Raw genomic sequence first — 23,429 nt, 5'->3', positions numbered from 1 at the left:
GAGTATGGATGAAGTGTTGTGGGGCTAAGGACTAAATTTATAGAAAACGTAATTTCTATCATTCTGCCAATTGTACACCAAGTAAGAAACTTCAGTAATTCCGAAAAATGGTATTTGTTCAACATGTCTTAATAAGTACTTGAGCATCTTTAACATCTCTTATCTCAGCATGGCTTTCAAGCCTGAATTTTGTCCTTCAGTTTTCCTCCCCAGTGGGTCACAGTTATTATTTCCTGTAAAACAAGTGAAGAAGCTCAGGCAAACACACGTTATTTCCCTCAAAAATACATGATGAACAAAGGCCAGAAGCACAAATAATCTCCTGCTGCTCTGGCTGTTCCACTGCTGCATTTCCTGGCTTGGAGTGCCATGGGAGGAGAATCAACCCTCGTCAGAGTGACTCAGCACTTGGAGGTGCTGCAAATGTGGCAATAGCTGCCAGGATTTGGGCTCCCTTGACAATTGCATTCAGTTAGAAACACCACTGAGTGATTTCTCAAGGTTGTGATGGAGCTTGGTGGGATTTCCAAGTGAAGAACAGTCCTGGAGGAGATGTCATTAATTGTGCTCTTCCCAGCAGTGCCCGAGGAGCTGCCAAGGTCAGTGCCACCCTCTGGGCACTCTGCAGGTGAGTGACCAGCAGCTGCTGCAGTGTCAACGGCTCAGAACGTGAATGGGCAAGTGGAAAATGCCATTTTGTGGAGGGAAGGGCAGAGTGAGAGGGGAGGTTCTCTAAACAGAAACACAAGGTGATGTCAAGGGTAAAGTTTTAGGGCAAAACCTCTGAGCAAAGCTCTGATTGTTCTTTCATTTCCTTGTCACAATTCTTGTTTGAATGGAAGTGCAGATGACCTGTGCAATGGTCCTTCATACCCTCCTTGCTCTGTCTACTCTTCCTGCTCTTTGGCTTCTTGTAATTTTTTTCCCCCCAAGATTACAGATGTTTCAAAGCCCCAGATATGCTCAGAAATACCTACTGGCAAGTGCTGTTGGTTCAATTATTTGTGAGTGTGAGGTGGGGGTGTTGTGTGTTTTTTATTTGTGACATCAGGCTGCAGAGAGATCAGGGAACGCTAAAAAACAAAACACAACACTTGAGAGAGACATCATCTTAGGAAAACATACCTCTGCCTCATTGCTTGCTGGTATTTTGTAACATCTTAAATCTGGTTTTTCAAAGCCTCTTATCTGAACAGGAAGGAAAGAAGACAGTGCTTAGTTCTGTAACTCTTCAATGCAATTTTATTTCTTTTCCAATACTGAACAGCTTTCCAAGCAGCTGAGCCAAGAGAACAAGTGAGTCAAGTGTTCAGATTAGACTGTAAACTGCAGGGAGCCATGGAAAGAACCAGAATTATTTGCTTTGTTCTTAGGCTTCCTTCCCCAAGTGCCCACTTCCCTCTCTCCAAGGCAAGAGTCTCTTCAGCAGATCCTCCCTCTGATCTGGTCCTAAAGACAGAGCTTTAATTCAGCTAGCAAATTGGAAATATATTTCAAGTGTTTGGTTAGAAGAAAAAGCTCTAAATATCCAACCCACAGCAGTCGATCAAGTTTCCCCTTTATTGAAATCTGCTATGAAGAATACTTATCATTAAATATCAGACAAGCAATGAAGAAAAATATGTTTGGAGGTCATTATACAATTTTTTTCAGAAGTATTCATGTAGAATATCTCTTGAGAATTGCTGGAGATACAGCTGGAGAAACAGCAAGATTATATCTTCAACATAAGAGCCCCAAATGATTTCTTATAAGAACTAGTTTTAATGTTCATATGGATGTGGAATTGGAATTTTTCCTGAGTTGCTTTCCTCTGGATGCTCTCAGCTCTTTGTGTGTTCAATGGAACTGTCTGACCTTGGCCTTGCAGTTCATGCAGTTCACTGCTAATATGAAATTATTAATTAGCCTACCAATGATACATCCAATATTTGGGAAAAAATTGTGATGTCTGAGGTCATGCGTGTTCTGCCAGGTTTTGAGAGAATAATTCTGCAACCGAATTTTGTTTACTTTGTCAGAAACAAAACTCAATCCCATTGAGACAAATTCCACAAGTGCATCAGTACACACTTAGTGAAGTAGTTCAAGGTCAAAGCTCTGCCTTAGCAAAAGCAAAATTATTTATTTATTAAAAATGTTCCTGTTTTAAACAAGTCAATGATTTGGGTTCTCCACACAGATTAAACTTATTTTTGTAATTAAAAGTAATTTTCCAAGATAAAAACAGCCTAACAGCACCATCTTCTGACAAACTCCAATTTGTGCACTAACCTTGAAAAGCACTTTTAATCCTTTGAATACAAATTTTGGTTGCTGTCACAAATAACACAGAGGCTCTAGGGGAAATCAATGTAGTCTAATCCCATGTATCCTAGTAGAAAACTTTGGCTGAGAGTCCTGAGCAACCACTTTGTGTCCAATTTCTTCTTTTCACTTAAAACAGTGAGAGAATTTCATTCAACTGCAATTTTACCCCAAATTGTTGTTGAAGTGTTGGCTGCAAAAACATTTCAAAGGTGTATTCCTGTCAAATATTTGGAAAGAGGTAATTTATATGTAATTTGAACAGCTGACAGTTCTACCAGCCTCAGACATCCTGTTACATTGTCATGAGAGCAGAAATATTATACACATCCCATTTTCTTATCCTGTGCTGCTGCATTTATGCAATCAAAATTGCTGTCAGTTTTGCAGTGAAGAGCACAAAAGAAGTGAATATTGACCATTTGAATACGTTTGTGATCCATTCAGGGCAGCAGAGCTGTTGGGTGATTGTGCTTTGGCACTGGTGATTTTGCTCTGGTTGTGCTTTGTTATCTGTGACCTCCTGAACTTGGTAACTTGCCATGAAGTCCCAGGAAAAAAACCTTTCTGAATATTTCTGCTAATCTGGTTTGGTTCACCTTGAATTCAGTCCCAGTCTTTTTTCTTTAAACCCCATTGTAATTTGGGCTCAATCTTTTAGTCACATCTCATATTTACCCAACAAAATCCACTCAGAGTATGCAACCTAAATAATCATTTCTGCATATGCTTACAGCTGTTCATATTTTACAAGCTAAATTTTAATTACAGTAAGCAGGGGCATTCTATGGAAGGTGCTTTATACATGTTAAAAGGTAAGGGATTTAGACTCTGGAAAGTTTGTTTACCTGCTTTGTTAAAATGGGTTTTTCATTTGACACAGTAAACTCCTGGAATATAAATGTCATGTAGAAATATTAGATACACTTTTGCTGGTGTAATAGATGCAGCTATAATGAATGTTTATCAAGTTTTGATAGAGAATCATCCACTCTTGTAAAAAAAGTGATAATAAACACAGTCCTGAAACAATTTATGGAACAGCAACGTTGCCTCTCGAGGGAACCAACTCTATTTCATATCATTTCAAGTAATTTGTGAACATACACATTTACATTAGAGACCTGCAAAGGATCTTTTTAGGTAATCACTGTTTTCATATGTATTCATGAGATTTCAGCCAGAGAGCTAATCCCTGTTCTCAGGAATTACATATTCACACCTTTAAATGTTAGTTGTACCACCACTGCCTTAATGAGGAAATATATGCTCTACACAGCTGTAGTGCCTAGGAGCTTGTAGCAGGAATAACTAAAAATATTCAAAGTCTGTCATCATGGAATGAGTGTTAATTAGAGATTGAATGAGAGGAAAAGTAAAATTTTCATTCCTAAATTAAGAATTGAAGAATGAAATAGTGTGCTGCATTTTCAGGCTAAAAGGTAAGGAACTTTGCTGGAGCAAAGTGGAAAAGGGAATTTGTTGTTGTTGTTATTTTGGTGATTGTTCTCCAACATTATCAGGTCTCTGAGGTCTGAGTTGCTGGAGCAAGGCTTATATACATAGTCCTTTAGAGAGCTAAAAAAATATAGCAGTAAAACACTCTGGTTTTATTTCTGAAATGAAAGTTTAGGGATATTTTCAAATCATTGCACTGCAACTTGGAGACAGTAATGCCTTGCTGTTGCATCTGTGTACTTTGGAAAGGTATTGATTTATTGCATTGATTTTACTTCCAGAAAAAAGTGTGTAGTTCTGGAAGAAAGCAGAGCCTGACATTCATAAGTGCACTCCATTTTCATATACACCTACCAAGGGAGGAGAGCTCTGCTCAGAGAAGTCAATTCAATTCCAGCTATCTGTCATTCAGCTTACAAATAATTCTGTTCCATTTGGAGGAGTCAGAAGTTAGGCAGTGTGTTACATTTGATTTTAAAGGCGTATTAAGGACAAAATATTGATGGCCATTTAAATACCTTTGTAGTTTCTTTTGTCTTGTGTACTGTACAAAAATCTATTATTTTGAGAAATATTTACAATTGTTGGCCTAAATCTCAGGATGTCTGATAGTTATCCTTGAATGAACTCAAACTAGGAGGTCTTTAAAGAGTAACAGCTCTGGTAAAACAAGCTAGAAATAAATAAGTTTAAATTAGATTACATTACACCACAATAATGAATTTCATTTCTTCTAGGTATTTTATTTATGCTAAACCATTTTATTTGCTTTCTTTTTATTTCCCCTTGCTACTTCCTCATCTGTTTATGCTTGTATGAAATGCGAGTAAAACAAAACACATAAATCAATAGACCTAATTATGAGAGACAAGAGTAGGTTGTACTTATTTCCACAGCTGGAGCCTGAGACTTTCAAGTTTGACATGTTTTCTGACGACTTATTTGTTCACATCTTCTAAAAGATGCAGAATCTCCCCTGAGTCATTTAAATTTAAAAAAAAAAAAAAAGATGCCAAGAAATTATGTGTTTCTGAGTTTTTTTGCAATCGTTACAACCATAGTGTGAGTTAAACTGTGTGATTAAAGGAAACCAAATAAAACCCAAACCTGTTTTGCTACAAATAATTTCCTTTATTTGTGTTTAGATTTAAGGAACTGAAAAAAAAAATAAAGAGAAAAAATTATATGTGAAAAGGGGAAAAAAGTCATTGTCTTTTAAAGTAATTAAATGTAACAATCCCAACCTGTCACCTCTCTTTCTTCTTCATTATGGTATTTCTTTTCCTACTTATTTCTTCAGCCAAGTCAGTACTTCAGTAGGAAATGTCTGAGCTGTGAGAATTAAGTCTCCAAGCCATAGTTGGTATGTAAGAGATTGTATCCTAGATTGAGATCCTGTTTCAGATCTAGATGGGCTAATTCTGTGCATCCTCCTGGTGTCTGAATGAATTTCTCCTGGATTATTAAACAATGTTGAATTCTTCATTCTTTTATGCTTTGTTATAAGAAGAAAAGAATCTCTATTTTTTCAAAAGAAATAACATTTCTCACTCTTCTGAGACTGCCTGTGATGATGAAGAGTTGATAAAGACAAAGTTCATGTCCCTTTCAGAAGAATACTAAAGTAGTACTGACTGGATGTAGGATTGGTGTTCTTTGGAGGCAAAACGACTGATGTGACTTAGGAAGATAAAAAAGAAATGTACAGCAGAATTCTCTACAGGTACACCATGCTGGATATGGAAAAACAGAGCACTCAAAAGAGGTGCTCCTTTTTTGGGGTTTGACTTTTTTGGCAAGAATTACAATTTGATGCTTTTTTCTTCATGATGTTTCTTTCCATGTAATGGAGCAAAGTTGCTTTTCCCATGGATATGTACCTGTTAACTTTCATTTTTAAAGATCTGTTATTCAGTGAAGGTGAATTATATCTGCTACTCTTGGGCATTAAAAAGACATAAAACCTCTTTTCAGCTCTGAAGTTCTCCAAGGTAAACAAAACCACCTGAGCCTAACTTGGAATGAATGCCCTTGCTTTTCAAGGCTTAAATTTAGACCCCTGATATTTTTTAACCATACAGCACTTTTTTTTTTTTAATGTTTTAGTATGTGAATCTGTTCTTTGTCATTTTTTTTCTTAGACTCAGAAAACAAGACAATAAATCCCAGTGGTGGGACTTGAAAAGTTGGGTTTGTGTGGTTCAAATTTTTTGAAAATTCTCTAAAGCAGCATGAGACATTGTTCTATTCAATTTCCAGCTATTGATCCAACTGAATGTTTGTTTGGAGATTGCCTTTGCAGCTCTGTTTGAACAGAAGAAATCCTTTTCTCTTCAGGGATGGGGTGTGTGGGGAATTCCCTTACAAGGGATACATTTCGTGGATACAGATTTCTCACGCTGAGGGGCAATAAAACAGTTTTGCCCTTGAAGCTGAGCATTATCCCTCCAGCTTAGATGTGAGTTAATTGCAAAAAGGATGGGGAGAAGCTCACAACTGGGGAGATGAATGCTTTGGCCACCAGAGGAAAATATTCTGATTAAAGATACATCAACCAGGTTCCTCTGTTTCTCTGTCAGGCTCCCTGGGATAAAGCCAATGCTGGAAAGGATTCAGGACTGAAGGTTTGGATCCTGAGCTCAGGGAAGCCTGGGTCAGCCACAGACATGGAGAGATCTCTCATTAAGGGAGGTGAGAGGAGTTGGTCTAATTGCTTTCCTGCTGATGGAAAGGTCATCAGATGTTCTGATCCAAAGGGTTTTGTTCATGTTTGCACCTGGAATGCAAGAGCTTCTCAGAAATAATTACAAATTCTAATCACAGCTACTTAGTTCTCTTTATTTTTCCTTTCAAGATAAGGCAAATAATTTTGTGATCCTCTTTCTCTTTTCTTCTGCTTTGCTATTATGGTTTTTTCAAGTCATGTTTATTTATTAATGTTCATTTGTGTTTATGTGTGTTTTATAAAATCACAATGAGCTTCTGCCAATTAAAAACTGCTGCAAGAGCAAAGAAAACGCTATTTATGGTAAAGCTTCTCTCCAGAACTTATTCAGGAATTAAGGTAATTTTTGTTCTGTGTAAATTGAGAATTAGACCAGAAAGAAGCATTAAAGCAGAAATAGAAAATGTCACCCAGTTGGATTTGGACAATTTGAGCTTTCATTAGGTTGATCCTTTGTGCTCAAGAGAGATTTTTTTGGACAAAAAGCTGCCTTTGGGCTGATGAAAATTTTTGGCATTCAGCAAATTCACCACTGGCCAGTGCTTGGCTGAATTAATATCTTTAAACCAAATTTCTAGCCTTCTCTGGTACTCTCAGGGTTGTTTGATGTACAGAACTGCATTATATTACAAGCGTGATAAAAATGCAGTATTGACTTCGTGTTTCATACAGTTTTATAGTCTTATAAAATGGTATTGATCCACCTTCAGTCTCGAAGGTCAGCATAAAGTCTACAAAGAGAAGTGTATGAGGAAACATTATGCAGCAGTTGCCCATTAAAGTATTAAAATGTGACCTGCTCTTGCAGGAGCTTCCAACAAATCTTTTATTTTCCCCATCAGCCCCAAGCTGCACTCACAGGATGTAAGTTTTGACTAATAAAAATTAACATAAAGTTGCACTGATTAGGCTGCTTTGCACTGTAATCATTCTCTCCTTGGCACAGCTCAACCTGCATTGTTGGCCCTTCCTTCCAAAGCATGGAGATATTTTATAATGCAATAAATGCATTGCAAACTGGGGAATGGAAAACCTCTGGTTGGATGTTCTCCTTTCCTTCTGGTAGAGCTTGGTTCTGCTGTAGGATTGATGTCCTTTGGAATGATCAACTGCTTGTCTGGTGTGGAGTTTCCAGAGAGAGGAAATGTAAATAGACACCTTGGAAAGGAAAGGAAATGAGAATTAGACAGCGTTGCAGTGAAAGTTAAACTGAAGTAGAACCCACAACTGTTCCCAGTTGTGTTCTCCTATTTGTCAAATAGGAATTTTTGGGATTTAATCTGAAACAAGATTTGGAGACTCTTGTGGTGCTTTTATCAAGGACAGACACAGTTGTTCTGCTGTTTAAAGTATCTGTGAGTACAGAAAGTAGAAGAAATTTGAAAGTAGCAGAAATCTAAACCAATTCTATAGTCCTTTTTTATTTATTTTAATGAATAAAGTTCTCTAATATACGTAAGATTATATTTTATAGTTGAGAGCCTCCAGCTGGAAAAACATTTAAATGAAAATATGCACATACAATACTTACCCTCATTACAAGTGAAGAAATAGATTTGATTCATTTTGTTAGGAGATTTTTACATATATCTAATATCTAGATCTCTAAAAAAATGAACAGTTTTGAGGGACTGTTTTAACTTTTTTATTTTCTAATTTCTTTCATTTAAATTCCCTGTTAAAATAATAATATTTTTGTGTAGTCACATCTCCTGCTGCACCTTAGTAGGTTTGATTGTTTTTTATCATTCAAAGCCATCAGATATACAGTAACCCTGTATTTCTATTATTTATTTATCTATTTGGGGGTCTAAATGGAATCAATATCCATCATTTATTAGCTATAAGTGGGATTATCATTGAGAAAGTCGATATCAATTATTTATCAGAAATAAATTTCATTAGATACCAAAACTATAAAAATCTTTACTGCAATTCATGGGTGAAAGATTTCATTCTATATTGTATGGTGCTCTACTAGTTGTACTTAATATTTCTGGCTTTTTTTCCTTTTTTTTCCTGTTTCTTCAGAGAGTCCAAAGGTAGTTGAAATTAAGCTCGTGACATCATTCTAAGGTATTATTTCCATTCTTTAACATGATAATGTTCAGTGAAGGTTTTTCATCTCTGGGTTATATAAATAGTAGACAGAAAGCACAGCTCATTAAACTGAAACTCTTATTTTACATCACAGAATTCTGTCACTTTTTGGAAGTAGATACATCATTTATAAGGATAAATTGTGAACTATATAAAAATGTAACATTTGAAAACAGCTTTATGTCTGGTTCTGAAGATGGAAAACAGTATTCCTCTTTCAGATAACTCTTTTAGGACATAAAAATTCAATTGCCTATCTTAGATCTACGACTATTTACCTGGACTTAGGGGAAATAGTGTTCCTAAAGAAGAGGAAAAATAACTCTTCAGAAATTTCTCATATCATTGGAACAGAAGTATAAAAGGGATGAATTGGATGCTTTGATTATTGGCACTCACTAAGCCAGGGCTCTGCAGAGCAAGAACTTCTGAGGAGAGCAAAATAGAGGAATGTTTCTGGAAGTTGTGAAGTGTTTGCAGCAGCAGAAGTTGGTGGAATCTTTGGCACTCTGCAGGTGAAACCTGGGATTTGGTGAGATTGATCACAGGCTGGAGGTGTTGATCAACCTTTGCTGCTCAAAAGTGGCATCAGCTGAAAGCAGGGGGAGATTCTGGGTTGTAACATTTAACTCAGATTAATACATTTATTAAAAGCCCAGCTCTCTGCTTTTATAGTTCCCTAGTTCTAGTCACAAGCTTTACTCAACAAGCATTTTTAAAACAGAATATCCTCAATAAATCCTTTTACTCCTAGTTCTGCTCATAACCTTTGCTCAGTAGAGGTTTTTAAAACAGAATATCCTCAATAAATGGGGAGGGGGAGATTGTAGCAAACCCTCTGCTATAAACCTCTATGAAGTGTTTGATTACAGACTTTCAGTTCAAAAGTGCAAATAAATAAAGATATTTGATCAAGTGAGATAAGGAGTTGGTAATTCCGTCCTACAGTTTTCTCCCTCTAAGCTTCCAATATTTATCTCCAAAAATAATATGCTTTTTGGAATATTAATCGTAGTAAAATTGGTTGTAATTGCTCAAGACGCTATATTATTTGCCATTTTTGTATTATATTTAGAAGAATGTCTAAACATAAAATCAGAAGTGTTAAATATTTATCTAAGCTATTAGCAAAATCTCTTAAATTTAAATAATTCACAGCAGAACAGGGATAAAACTTTAATAATCCTTGATGACTTTGTTATCCTTGCAAAGTTTTGCACTTAAAGTTGGTGTAATAGGTACAATATTCACATGATTTGCTGCAGGCTTGAAAATTAATCTCTGCATCTGTTGAGAAAATATATTTATAAAAGACATTACGAAAACTAAATAATATTTCAGTTAAAGCTGTTATGGTAGAAAACTTGCATATGCCTTGGTCTTATCTGATAGAAAATTCATTGGAGAAAATAAAAATAATGTAATAGGATGAGTAATCAGTTGTGACACCCAAGTGGGAAATGTTTTTGCAAGCAGTGTCTTGTTACTGGTTATTTTCCAAATGAAATATGCTGGAATTGAGCTCTTACTCCTTCAAACATTTGGAAATGTTCCTGACTTACCAACATTTCCACCCTCAAGTTAGCCAGAAATTTAGACAACCAACTCCATGTCAAGCTGATCTCAGCCATCAAATCAAAGGGAATGCTTTCTTTCATTTAATTTTTTATGCTTGTCATGTTCCATCAGCTCCATCCAGCTCTGTTCCCTCATTGTTGATATTCTGTGATTCAGGTGTCACTGCCCTGAATTCAGAGCTGTCCCAGCAACACAAAACTCTCAGGAAAAAGAAGAAAATTCAACCCCTTGTGCTAATATTTCACGAGTTTTTAATGGAAACCAGAAGGAATGAAGTTTCATATTTTGGAATTCTCTTCATTGGGAAACAGCTGTTGCTGTTGGAGTCACACAGCTGGAGTCAGAACAGGTTTATTTGCTAACTCGCAGTCAAGGCAAAGGTGAGTGATAATGAAAAGGAAATTTGCTTTTTTCAGGTGTTTGGATTGGGTAGGACTGTGATGGACACACAGAGCATGTTGCTCCTCATTCTCCTTCAAGAATTGCTCTCTCTCCCTTTGTACTGAGAGCTCTAAAGTTCAGCAAGTGTGCAGTGTGCCCTGCTTTACTGGAAAAATCCAAACAATCAGACTTTTCCTGGATTTCTGAGGAGAAAATGGACGGAGAGGTTCTGTCCCATTCCCTGTGTATACCATGTGTCTTCAGTCTGATGTATCTTCCTTTCCACACAATTACAGAAGTTTCTGGGTTGGAAGTGACCCTAAAGCTCCTCCAGTGCCACCCCTGCCATGGCAGGGACACCTTCCACTGTCCCAGGCTGCTCCAAATCTGTCCAGCCTGACCTTGGACACTGCCAGGGATCCAGGGGCAGCACAGCTTCTCAGGGGACTTCATCTTCTACCCTTCCTTGCCTGGTTTTGCTCTCAAACTCAGATTTACTTTCTTTTAGTTTAAATTTCATGATCATATGGTCAAGTTCAGTCTGAATTTTGGGCTCACCGAGGGGCACATGCACAATTCTTGTGTTTTTATTTTCTGAATGTTGGATCCTGGCAATGTTGTCCCAGATTGCATTTCTGCAAGCATGGCTGCTGTAGAAATGATGTAGTCCTTAACACTTCAATATAGAAATGTTTTCTATTCCTTACACTTCTGCAGTAATCATTCCATCATAAATACCATAAATATGCAGGTTTTTTAATGAGCCAGCCCTCTTAGGTCAGTTACATGGTGCTGTCTGTGTTTTACTTGATGACAAAAGGCTGTCTTGCCTTAGGGAACCATAATCTTTATTGCAATTTTTTGAGAGCCAGATTTTCTCTCCTTTCAGTGACAGTGGGCTCCCTCTTTGGTTCCCAGGCTTGCAGACTTTGGAGGCAGACATGCCCCTCTCTAGCCAAAGAATAAAATTAAAAGCTTGCTGTGAAATGCTTAAGAATATAATTTCTCTTGCTCCACATTAACTGCTAAAATTGATATTTTTACAGGGCTTAAAGGCAGGAAAGAAAAAAATCCCAACATTTCAAAACCAACATTACTGCAATTTTTTACTCATGGTAGAACAGAATATGACCTACAAAAAAGTGTTCAGATAAAGAAAAATTGCTGCACTACAGCCTTTAAAAGAGCTGGAAATCTGCTCCATAGCAGATTTAAATAGCCTGACCATCAGATGAGGCAGATGTGGTGATTCTCAGAGCTTGCTGGACACAGGAATTCATGCAGGTCTGTGTGCAGAGGAATGTGTTCATTATCCCACTTGCCCGTCTCCATTTAGCTTCTTTTCCAAGAGTTTAAAGGAAAGTATTCCATTATTTATTTATATCAAAGTTCAGGATGTTTTTTACAAGACACTGAGTGTCAGGACAAAACAACAGTGAACAATAAAAGGCAGTTTGCTGTGAAATTACATTTATGTTAAACCATATATACACTGACTTCAAAGGCAGCGTCTGTCCTTCTGAAGGTATTTGCTGTCCTATCACTTCAAATTTACAGACGTGCAGTGTCTGTAATAATGATATCAAAGGCAAATCCTTAGCTCGGTACATTAAAAATTAATGGTTACCGGATATTTTTTAAGAAAAAAAAATGCTTTCAAAATAAAATGTTAATTATCTGTGATCTCGTAAAAATGAAACAAAAAAAAATACTTGATGCAGTAGTTGCAGCTACTCTGTCGTTTCAGTGGTCTGCAATAACACAGCTCCAGCTGTAAAAGAACAACATGGTATTTCTAATACAAATTAAAAATAGTTTTTAGTGCCAGAAGAAAATTTTGATCTTCCTCGGCTTTAAAACTTTGTGATCCATGGGAAACCCCCTGTAAAGTGCATTTAATTCTAACACAGCACTGAACTTCTGCTGCTGAAAATGAGAGGAGAGCCCTGTGTGAGCCCTGAGCTGCTCCCAGGATGTCACTGAGCCATTCTGCAATGCCCAGGGGGCAGCTGGGCTCCCCTATTTATTTAAGAAAGACAGACAAACATCAAGGTGGCTTCAGAAACAGCAGGGCTTTAAAGCTGCTAGAGGGGAAAATTGCCTGCAAGGGGGATGGGATAAGACAGCCTGGAGAAAAATCCCATCCCTGGGTTTCTATCTGGCTATAGTTTGTACAAGTTATTAAAAAATGTTGTTCAAATGCACATCCATGTTCCATCTGCATTGGAGTGAAGAGTTTTGCAATGCCATTCAGAAGAATGGTGCTTTGATGATCTCCTTTTCCTGTTTTCCATGATAGGAACTTCTTACAGTTTGTACATTAAGCACCTAAGGAAGAAGAACAAACCCAAGGCTGTGATTCAGGAATTCATCCCACACCAGTCCAGAGGCACAGGGCTCCTGTCCATCTGGGCTGTCACTTCTGCTTGGTACAGAAAGGACAGAGCCTCTTTCAAAACCTGAAAAAGTCCAGATTTGTAGTGAAAGCTGTTAATTTGTGTAGCTCCATCTGCAAGGTTTATCAGCTGTTTTTCCAGGTAAGTTGGTTGGCTTGGTTCAGGTGACAGGATGGTAAAATTGTTCTTCCCTCCTTTCCTAGGATCTTGTGGCTTTTGCTTTCCTTAAAACTGAGTTTTTGCCCAACTTACTTGTACAAGGAAACATTTTTCTGGAATTTCCCAATGCAATGGGCACAGTCAGCCTGTGGAGCTGCCAGGCTTGGCCCAGGACAGTTCCAGTGGGGTTGTGCTGATAAAACATCATGAGAACCATCCCATGGCAGGGGTGACAAAGTACACAGGACCTGGGAAGGTCCCACTGGCAGATGTGGAACTGCTGCTTGTCACAAGTGCTTCTGATAATTGGTGCAAAGCTATAGTGAGGGAAAAAGGAGGAGATTTAGGAAACCATGACAGAGAAACCTCCCTGCATAGTCGTCTCTGAACTATCTGAGGGATTTTGTTATCTTCAAGTTCTTTTTCCAGCTTGGTGAGTGCTTTAAGTGTTTTGATATTTTTAGTTATTAACAGAATGTTTACAGCATATATTGTTAATCTGTCCTTTAATGATAAATTCAGGTTTGACAATGTTTGATAGCTGGATGAGAATCACCATGATTTTGGAGAGATAGCACACAGCATTTCTTAATGGCACTTAGTAATTATTAACAAAACCTCTCCATGCCCTTGACTTTTCTGACACTGCCAATCAAAATTTGTCTTCCCTTTGGGCACATCTTATGAGCTGCTCAGATTCAGAATAATTTATAATGAGTAAATCAAACAATTCTCTAACATGTTAATGGCCTTAATTTCCTCCTTCTCCTCAAGGTCTAAAGATTTGATTGCTGTGTTGAGAATATAAAAAAAGAACATTATAATTTGAAACCTGTCAGAGATGGCCAGAATGAGAAACGTGCTGATATAAAAGGAAATGTTAAAGGTGCATAAAACTGGAAGACTTCTGGCTCTTGTTCATACTGTGCCTAGGAAATATCTTCTCGATTTACATCATAGTAAATACTATTTATTTTCATGAAATGTACAGTATATGGCTCTGAATCAAAGGCACAAAAGATATAATAGATATGCTCTATTCTGGTACATCTAAAATAATTCCTTTTGTTGTAAAGCTGTAAAGGTATTTGCTTACATTTTGTGCGTGAGGGAAAACTGATGATCCAAAAGAAAATTATGAAAAAATAGTTCAAGCCCTGGCAGCATGCAGGGGTAAGTTACAGCCCATAATGTGAGCAGTATATAAGTGAAAATAAAACTGGTGTATAAAAGCAATCATATTATGGGCCTTTGTCCAATAATTTTGTGTTCATTACAGTTTGTAACAGAGGCATTTATGGTACTCATCACTTTAATTTTATTTTTTTTTTTTTTGCATCAGCAGAATATAGTTTTAATTCCAGCTTGGAAGGCACTCTGGTGGTCACCTCTTCCAACCCTTCTGCCCCTCACAGCACACTTCTGGTAGGAAGGAAAAGTTGAAATCCTAATATTTAACCAGAATTTCTTGTGGTCAGTATTTCCTCTTGCTGCACACCTTTGTCTCTGTCTTCTCCACATCTTCCCACTGGGTAGATGCAACCAGAAATCAGCAGCCTAATTGTCATCAGGTTTTTTACACAGCAAGGGAAAAATAAGGGGAAAATCATCCGAATTGTGTGAGTCTTACAGTATTTCTGTGGCTGGTATTCTATACAGTGGTTAACACACAGAATTATTTGTGTCTGTATTATATCCCATATGTTTTAAACATCATTTACAACTTGTTAGGTGAAAAAAATCTATTTTGTATTTCTAGCTCCAGATCAATTTATTTATTGTGCACAGTGAAAGGTGAGTGACAATTTCTCTAAGATCTAGGCTGAAGTGAAAAGCTGTTTCATTGTCCATCTGACTCTGATTCCATCATCATTTACAGAAGCACTTGGTTCTCACTTGTCTCCTTGAATTACCCTTGTCAAGCCTTGTGCTGATCAGGGTCAGAACAGAACATTTCCCATTATGGAAATCTTCCTTCTCAGTTCTTTTTACTGTCATTCCAAGTAATCACAGAAAAGACACTCATTCAGTTAACACTTATGGTTTTCATGTGGCTTTTGGGACAATAATTCTGCAACCCATGAGTTCCTCTGGCCCCTGATGGTTATGATGGTAATTTTCATAGTATCCTTTTTGTTATGGCATCATAGGAAACAGCCTGGAAAAGATTTTATTCCAAAATTTCTTCTTTCCTTCCTGAGGCCGTTTTAAGAAAGCTGAATATTTGCATAACTTTATTGGAAGACAAGTTTTTAGCTGTTTTCCAATTAAAGTAATAAAAATGTGTTCAAGGTAAATCAGAAGGAGCTGTTAGGTACTTGTGATAATAAAATTTTCCTTTATGTTGCAGAGATTTTATTTTTCAGTTTGCTGCTGTAAAATTAATTTGTTTCCATTTTCAACAAGGTACTTCAGCATCCCATTTTGCTGACTTGAAGCCACCCTGCTTCTTGCATCTGTGCTAAACAATTAAAAACACTCCCACTAAATCCTTTCTGAAGCCTTGAAAAATTAAACATGGCATAATAAAACAAAGGCTGCTTCCAGCACAGATGGGATAAGAACCGTTTTAATGAAAATTTGAGTTTGTAATAATTTTTAATAAATCTCTTTTATAATATTGAGAATAATGAATCTGACTTGGTAGAGAAAAAATGTTATATGGGTGATTGATATTCATGATATTCAGGACTCATGGCTGCTCCATCCCTGGCAGTGTCCAAGGGCAGGTTGGACAGGGCTTGTGTTGCTGTTGAACTGTTAGCAGAGATGGAAAGGCTGAGGCTCCAATGTGTGGCAATGTTCTAAATTTATTCATTAATTCCAACTTATAGAGACTTTCAAAGATCACTCAGATTGGGCCAATTCAAAACCTCCTCCCAGGCTGATTGGATCATCCATATCTCAAGACACTGTTTTAACAACATCCAAACTTTATCTTTGTTTAGAAAACACAGGAAGAAGAGAGAAAATTTTCTCACGGGAAAGGCCTGTGGCTAGCACAGCCTGGGCTAGTTGAAGATGTCCCTTTGTGTCCCTTTTCTGTGGCAGGGGTGGAATCAGGGGGTGGAATCCTCGCAGGTCTCCCATGAAATCCTTTTCTTGCCATTTCAGTGTCAAAGCAAGCTCTGAGCTGCCCGTGGAGACCACATTATTATGTCATGACAGGAGATTACGCCTTTGCACTAAATGGTTTCAGAATAAGTCCACAGAGACCTAATTATGCTGCCATTGCTGTTGAGAGGGTTGTTTAACAGTGAAGCACTTCTTGTGGAAGCTCACTTACGGTGACAAAATAAAATGAAATTATGACAGTGTATTTTCTGCTAAAAAAACACTCGGCAAATAAAGAAAAATTGATTATCGTGTCAAATTAAACCATAAATAAATAGTAAATATTGAATTTACAGCCAACTTAACTTCACTCTGACTTGCTGTAACTAAAATACACAATAAATGACATTTGTCTAAAAATTCCTACAACAAACATGTTTTTAATTGTGAAAACAGTTATTACTTCATGCAATACTAAAATAACTCTTAGCAGTCAATTTTATGCTCTGTAATAATGATCTGATTGGTTTCCAAAGTCCAACTCCTGTTCCAAACTCTTTAATACCTCTGATGCTGCTCCACAGAACTTTTGACTGAAGTGTTAAATGGTCAGTAGTTCTTTAAATGATAAACTTATGCAAGATTCCACATGCAATACCAAATTAATTTTAATATACGTGTTCTTTACCTGGATAGAGAACAAATGCATTGCTGTGAAAATTAGATTAATACTAATAACAACCTACACAACACGTTTCCCAAGACAGAGGGCAAAACAAAGGTGAGATCAATTCTTGCAAATGTTTGTTTAGAGTGCCTTTCTGCCTATGAAGATGTTATTCATTCCCTGTTCTATAGATGCAGAGCCTCCTTTAAATGGGTATAGAAAATCGATGCTCTGGGCAGGAGAAAAGACACTCTCCTCTATAAATCACAAGTATAGACTTTAGTGCTATAAATTTAATTCAGAAACAATGAGGACAACACAAATATCTCTTTACCTTTCTATAGTTAATAGAGAAAAATGGTAAAGGTTTTATGGAATAGCATGAACTTGTACTCAACCAAAATTCGCATTTTCCTGTAAGAATAAGTTAAATCTAGAATTAAATTTATTAAATATTCATATACGGGCATTTGCCATTACATAAACATTTCAATTAATATATAAACATGCTTAAACAAGTTCCAGTTTATAAAAATCTGCTTTTTATATATATAGTTAACTTCTATCTGTAGAAGTCTTCTCTCTCTTAAGTCTTCATCAGTTAAATGGAGGAAGCTGCAATGAGGCACAATTAGTTCTACAAATTGAAGAGTTGGAGAAAATTGGTTGGAGTTAATAAAGCTGGGGTTTAGAGAACAGTAAAGGGAATATAATACTCATCAAGTAATCAATCAACCTTAGCACATACAGTGCTAATTCTGCCTCTCTAATATATCTATTTTGGTCTATCTAATGTATCTATCACCGTGGTGTCTGGATAGGAGGTGTCAGATTTAGCAAGCCCCATTAAACTTAGCATAAACTTGAATTCAAAATAAGGCAAAAACTCCTGTCTGTGATAGAGAATAGTCAGGGTAGGAAGGGATTTCTGGGGATTATCCAGTCAAAGGCAGGGTGACCTGGAGCAAGTGTCCAGGTGGGTTTGGGATGTCTCCAGACAGGGACAATCCATGACCTCTATGAGCAGCTGTTCCAGGGCTCTGTCCCTCCATGGAAAGAAGTTCTTCCTCGTGTTGAGGTGGAATTCCTTGCTTTAGTTTATGGCCATTAGTTTATGGCCATTGCTCCTCATCCTGTCCCTGGACAGAGCCTGGCACATCCTCTGGCACCCCTTGGAGATGTTTGTAGGGCTTGGTGAGATCTCCTCTCACACAGAAACACAGCAATACATGGATAAATCAGAGAACCTCTTGGTAGTTATTGTATTATAAATGTTTCTACTTTCACCGCTTGGTCAGCTGCTCTTTTATTTATTTATTTGCTCGTGGTAGTCTGAAAAATGATTGTTCCATTTCAAAGAATGAAACAGTCTGTATGACCTGTAAACGTGATTGCTGAGGTGTAGCCAAGTGTGGGATTTGCAACTGTGCTCAGTGTAAATTGAGACCAAAACAGGAATGTAATGATTTCATGGGGAGCTCCTGATTATGCTGCTTTGCATAGAGTCAGGGATGACAAGGATCAATGTACATAAAGAAAAACAGATTATGGGAGGCTCTGATAGTGGGAAGGAGCTGGTAATGATGTTTAGGTAAAGGGGAAGAAAGGCTGCATGTTTCGGGGTGGAATGGTATGAAAGGAAGTGTTGGGAGGGAGATAATCTTACCTCCTGTGTCGGAAATTAGCATAGTTATTGAGTAACAGCAAAATCATTATCATGTAAAGACATGTAAGATAGCATATAATGGTAATGTAAAGACTAAGCCCTTCTCAAAGGAATATGGATGGAATATTATCATTTTAATTAAAAAAAAAATGAATTAGGCTTGGCTAAAAAAAATGGGAAGTGCCTTTAGGGACAAATCTGGGACTGATCAAGGACAGGCATTAGGAGAAGAGCCCCTCCTTTAGCCTGTTTGCAGCAATGTGCTCAGAATTGCAGGGACTGAAGATAACCTCCATTCTCATTTATAAAATGCCTCAGGCAGGGAGGAAAAAAAAAAACACCCTTAAAACCACTGGCTACCATTTGTGGAGGGCAGTGCTATCAAAACATCTGGGTTATTAAAACCATTTACACACACCAAATTCATTTTTAAAAGAATTTCTCCTCCATCATCTTTTTCCCCTGCCCACAGCCCAAAGCCAGTTAACTATAAATTGTTCAGGAATACATCCTTGTGATAATTCTGTCATTTTAAAGACACACTCTGATCTAGAGGAGGTGTGACAAACCTTAACCTTTCCTGTTCCATGACAATGGAATGTTGTGTGTAAAATTTTTAAGCAATCGACCTGACAAAGCATTTAGATCATCTGATTAGAGGGAAATCTGGAAGTTGTAAAGGATAGATTATTTCTTTGGCAATAAATTTGGCTTTTGAAACGTCTTTCACAAACCTTTCAGGGTATCCAGTCTGTTCAGTAAATACAACCCCACTGTAATTGCCCAGTAGAATTGAGCTCATGGAATGTGGGAATTCGATGCACATTTTTCCTGAAATATGTTGACTACCGAAATCCAAGCAATTAATTTTTCTTCTCTCTGGTTGTTTCAGTCATTGGAACTTGTTATTATGATTAGATCCAAGAAGTTTGCCCATGTTTGCAAAATGTGCTCACCAATTGCACCAATATTTTTCAGTGACAGGATTCTGGGAAGAGAAAATCTTCAGTTCTCTACCAAATCTGTGTTATGGGCTAGAGAACGATTGTTCTTCACTAGAGACACAATAAAGGCTTCTCCAATGCTCATTAAGAGATGAATCTCTGAAATGAAAGAATTCCTGCCAGGAATCGAAATTTTACCACATTTAGTGAAAGACTCCTTATGTTTGACTTCTTGTTTCTTTTTTTTCAATTGTCTTTTGCTTCTAATCAAGTAAATTAAATTGTGCAACGAAGAGAGTTTTTCAAGGCAGATGATTTCATAATGATCCTACAGAAAGATTCTGATCCTTACCTCCTGAAATGAACAATCTCTGAAGCATTCAGAGTTATTGTAGGAAAAATATAATTATAGAAGTCATTATGTATATCATTCCCAGGTAAATTATGATGAAGAAGACAGCAAGGCTGATGACTGACAACTGAGGAAATGCTAGAATTAAGCTCACCTGTGCAAATAAATCCAGTCCAGTGTCCATTTGAATGCTTTACACTCCACACAGGGCATTTAATACTATAAAAAGCGATTAATAAGGCAGTTATTCAATGGTTTATTCAGAGGCTCAAAGTTTAACCTCGTTTCTATTTCCTACCCTTCAGGATATCCATTTTGCATCCTGATAGATATTATTCCATGTTGGATGTGAATGTACTTTAAACCATTGGAAAATTACACAAACAAGTGTTTTTCCACTAAATAGTAATTTCTGTGAGGAATACTGCAGGATCAAACCATCTAGGGAAACAGGAAAGCTCTTAGAAATTTGAGCAATAAACCAAAATTTTCTTCATGCTTTTAACATGTAAGAAGAGGAAACTCTAGTGTAATTGCATAGTACAGTTAAACTTTTGCCCTGGTGCAGCATCTTCACTTTTTAAAATGTACAAAACCTTCCAAAAACCTGCTTTAAAAAGTTTTTATGAATGACATAGTGCATTCCTACTAAAGCACCTTTTCCAAAACCAGCCTTAGAGGAGCAGCAGCTCTGCTGTGAACTCTGCCCAACCTCCCCAGAGTTTGGCAGTAAGAGTTTGGCATCCCTAATGCTGCACAAGTCAGATACAAAGCCTCTTGAAAGCCAAAGAGAGCTTTTTTTCCTCCTCTTTATGTATTACAGTATTTTTTATTATCTGTTATTTTAGAATGTTTCCTTCTTGAATAAAAGCTGTTGAGAAAGCAGGAGCTGTGCAGACAGAAAAGCAGTTATCTGCCAAGGAAGCTTTAACTATATTACCCTTGAAATTTTATATATTTGAATGCATCATTTTTAATACCAAAACTCTAACTTTACCCATAAAAGTCTAATTTCTGCCTGATAAACTCAAATTAGTTTCAGATAATTGCTTTTTCAGTCTTCTCACATACATCTACTGTCAATTTTTTACAGCTCACTGAGCCATCTCAAATTCTGTCTGGTTTGTCTTGCAAAATAAAAATGAGTGATTAAAGATGTTAAGTCTTTCTGTAGCTAAACCTTTGTTTTTACTTTCTGTGTTACAGAGATTTTTCATTTGGCTCTTTGTTTCCATCTGTAATGTCTTCAAGCGTCGTGCTGAGGAGGAGGATTCGTGGGGAGCTGCACTGAACAGTGTGGATTCCTTCCATAAAATCTGGAATTGTTTGGGTTGGAAGGGAATTTAAATTAAATTTAAATTTTTGGGGTTGGAAGGGAATTTAAATTCAATTTCAAATCACCTGCCATAGACACAGAAACTTGAAAATACCTGATATTTATTTAAAACATTTTAAATATTTTAGATATTTTCTACTTGACCTTGATATTTTAGGAGTTTAATAGAAATATAAAAGAAAACAGCTGGTTTTGAGATACTCTATAAACTTTGAGAGTACAGTGATGTTCCAAGTCTTATTGCCAAATAAGTGGGGGAAGAAATATTACTTTATATTAGAAAAAGTTTTTTGCGGGTTCTTTTTTGCTTTGGAAAATGCCATATAGTTCCTTAGTAGGAACATAAATTTTAGGCTTTTGCCTTATTATAATATCTTTGCTTTTTGCCTAATTAGAATATAATAAGCTAATTTTTGCCGTTAATATGATCTTCACTGTCTAACAGTTCTATTAATTGGATGGTTAAATGCTTGTTTGAGACATCCCATTTCTCTTCTGCAGACAGCAGATGTATAATTAGCAGGAAAACACCTAAAATGCCTTTTGATAAAACCCCAAGTTGATTCCAAGTCAGAATGGGCTGATATTTCCTCACTCAGGTAAAGCTGAACCCTTTTTGCAGAGTTTCCTGCAAGGCTGTTGTCCATTTCTGTCCATCTTTGACTCAGGGGGTGTTTGGGGTTGTTTTTTAGGGAAGAAATCAACCTTTTGTGTTTTTTCCCCAAAGAACATCACTGCCTGTAGAAGATCTCCCAAGTTGAGAGGAATTTAGGCACAAAGTGAAGTCATGGTCAGAGAGGAACTTCAGCTTTGAGGATAACCTCGAAAATGTTATGATAATTACTTCTTTAATTGTCCTTTTAACAGTTTTCCTTGCTGCACACCTGCAAATATCCAACATTATTATAATGAACAGCTCAGAGGGCTCCACAGGGATACTGCTGCCCCTTTAGAATGGAATAAATAACATAAATTCCAATGATGTTTTAACAAATGCTATGAGGTTGCTGCAGGTACCTAATGGGCTACCACACTGGGAAAAGTGAGTATAAAGGAGGAGAAAAGATATTCCTGCTAGAAATTCCATGACACAGAATTGTTGGAGAATGCAATTTTATTTTTTTTTTTAGCTTTCCTAATTTGGCTTCCATTTCCAGCAGATGGCAAATTTTATTCTTTAGAATTATGCAATTAGCTAATTGGAGTTTTGAGATATTAGAAGTATAGAGCCTTAATCAGAGCAAGTTTTTGCACAATGTATTTTTTATATTATGGTTTGTCCTTACAAGGTGCAGACCCACATATGGGTGATGATTTCTTCCTAAGAAACACTGAAATATTTGGTCTGTTGTGAAAGCTGGAAATTCACTCCCTTGCTGATATAGTTGCCTGTAATTTAAGACAACCAGAGACTTCTACTGTACAAATTACAGAGTATTGTTCTTTAGGGTTTTCATGAATGATGACAAATTATCCATTCTATAAAGAGATTAATTTGGCTGAATAAGTTTTAGGATGCTTGGAGTCATTTCCATATAAAGTCTGAAATCAAGATGTTCATCCATTCGTGTTCAGCTGTGAGGAGAAAAAAATACAGATTATATAAATCATAACATAATAAATGTGAGCACCTTCTGAAAGTCTTCATAGTTGGCTAAAATAGAAAATAATGTATTATCCTTTCTTTAAGTACTCTAATCATTAAATCAGTAGATTTCTGATGCAGAAACCTTCAATATGAAGAAAAATATTTGACTCAATATTATATTAAATCCCCAAGTAATAAGATAAATACAAGAGCATGAGTCATTGCAGCAAATCTCCAGAGACACAGGATCACTTATGTTCTTAATTAAAATAAATCAACTTCACAAATGACCATTTCATGGCCAGTATGCAACTGGAAATTTATCAAATATCTGCAGGAGGCTTTCAAAGCATCAGAGTTAATATTTATAGTGTGAGCAGAGGTTGGTTTGTCCCAAAGACACAAAATTCATCATGGGATTGTTCTCCTGTCCCAAAGGTCAGTCTGGCTGGAAAACCTTCAGTTCTCCCTGTTCCCCCAAAAAAGAAGATTCTCAATGCTGGTTTTTCCATATTTCAGAATAAAGTATCTGTGTGAGATCCAAGATCAAGGTTTAGACAGATTGGAGTCTAATCTTTATTAAACAAAATTAAATTCTCTGTAGATGCAAATTAAGTGTGTTTGGTTGAAACATTGCCTGTTGCCAATTAAAATGTTTGTTTTTATTTAACGTAAATCTGCATGTGTGAAATCTTCATCTCGGAAATTGTGACTGTCA

General features: G+C 36.8%; 1 long non-coding RNA gene across 2 annotated transcripts; it reads left to right on the top strand.

Moving 5' to 3' along the window:
- Positions 1 to 396: 396 nt before the first annotated feature.
- LOC146437584 (uncharacterized) lies at positions 397 to 23,387 on the top strand. 2 transcript variants are annotated; one of them, XR_014852299.1, is made up of 6 exons: positions 397 to 628; positions 6,345 to 6,456; positions 8,522 to 8,566; positions 11,596 to 11,833; positions 12,849 to 14,529; positions 21,625 to 23,387. It is a non-coding gene; the product is annotated as an uncharacterized LOC146437584 (long non-coding RNA). The 2 variants fall into 2 exon arrangements; XR_014852300.1 differs by lacking the exon at positions 11,596 to 11,833 and having other exon boundaries at positions 14,450 to 14,529.
- The last annotated feature ends 42 nt before the right edge of the window (positions 23,388 to 23,429 follow it).

The sequence above is a fragment of the Lichenostomus cassidix genome, chromosome 4A (assembly GCF_008360975.1).
Source record: "Lichenostomus cassidix isolate B80296 chromosome 4A, HeHo_3.0, whole genome shotgun sequence".
In the NCBI taxonomy this organism is placed as follows: domain Eukaryota; kingdom Metazoa; phylum Chordata; class Aves; order Passeriformes; family Meliphagidae; genus Lichenostomus; species Lichenostomus cassidix.
This window is presented reverse-complemented; position numbering and strand designations above follow the sequence as displayed.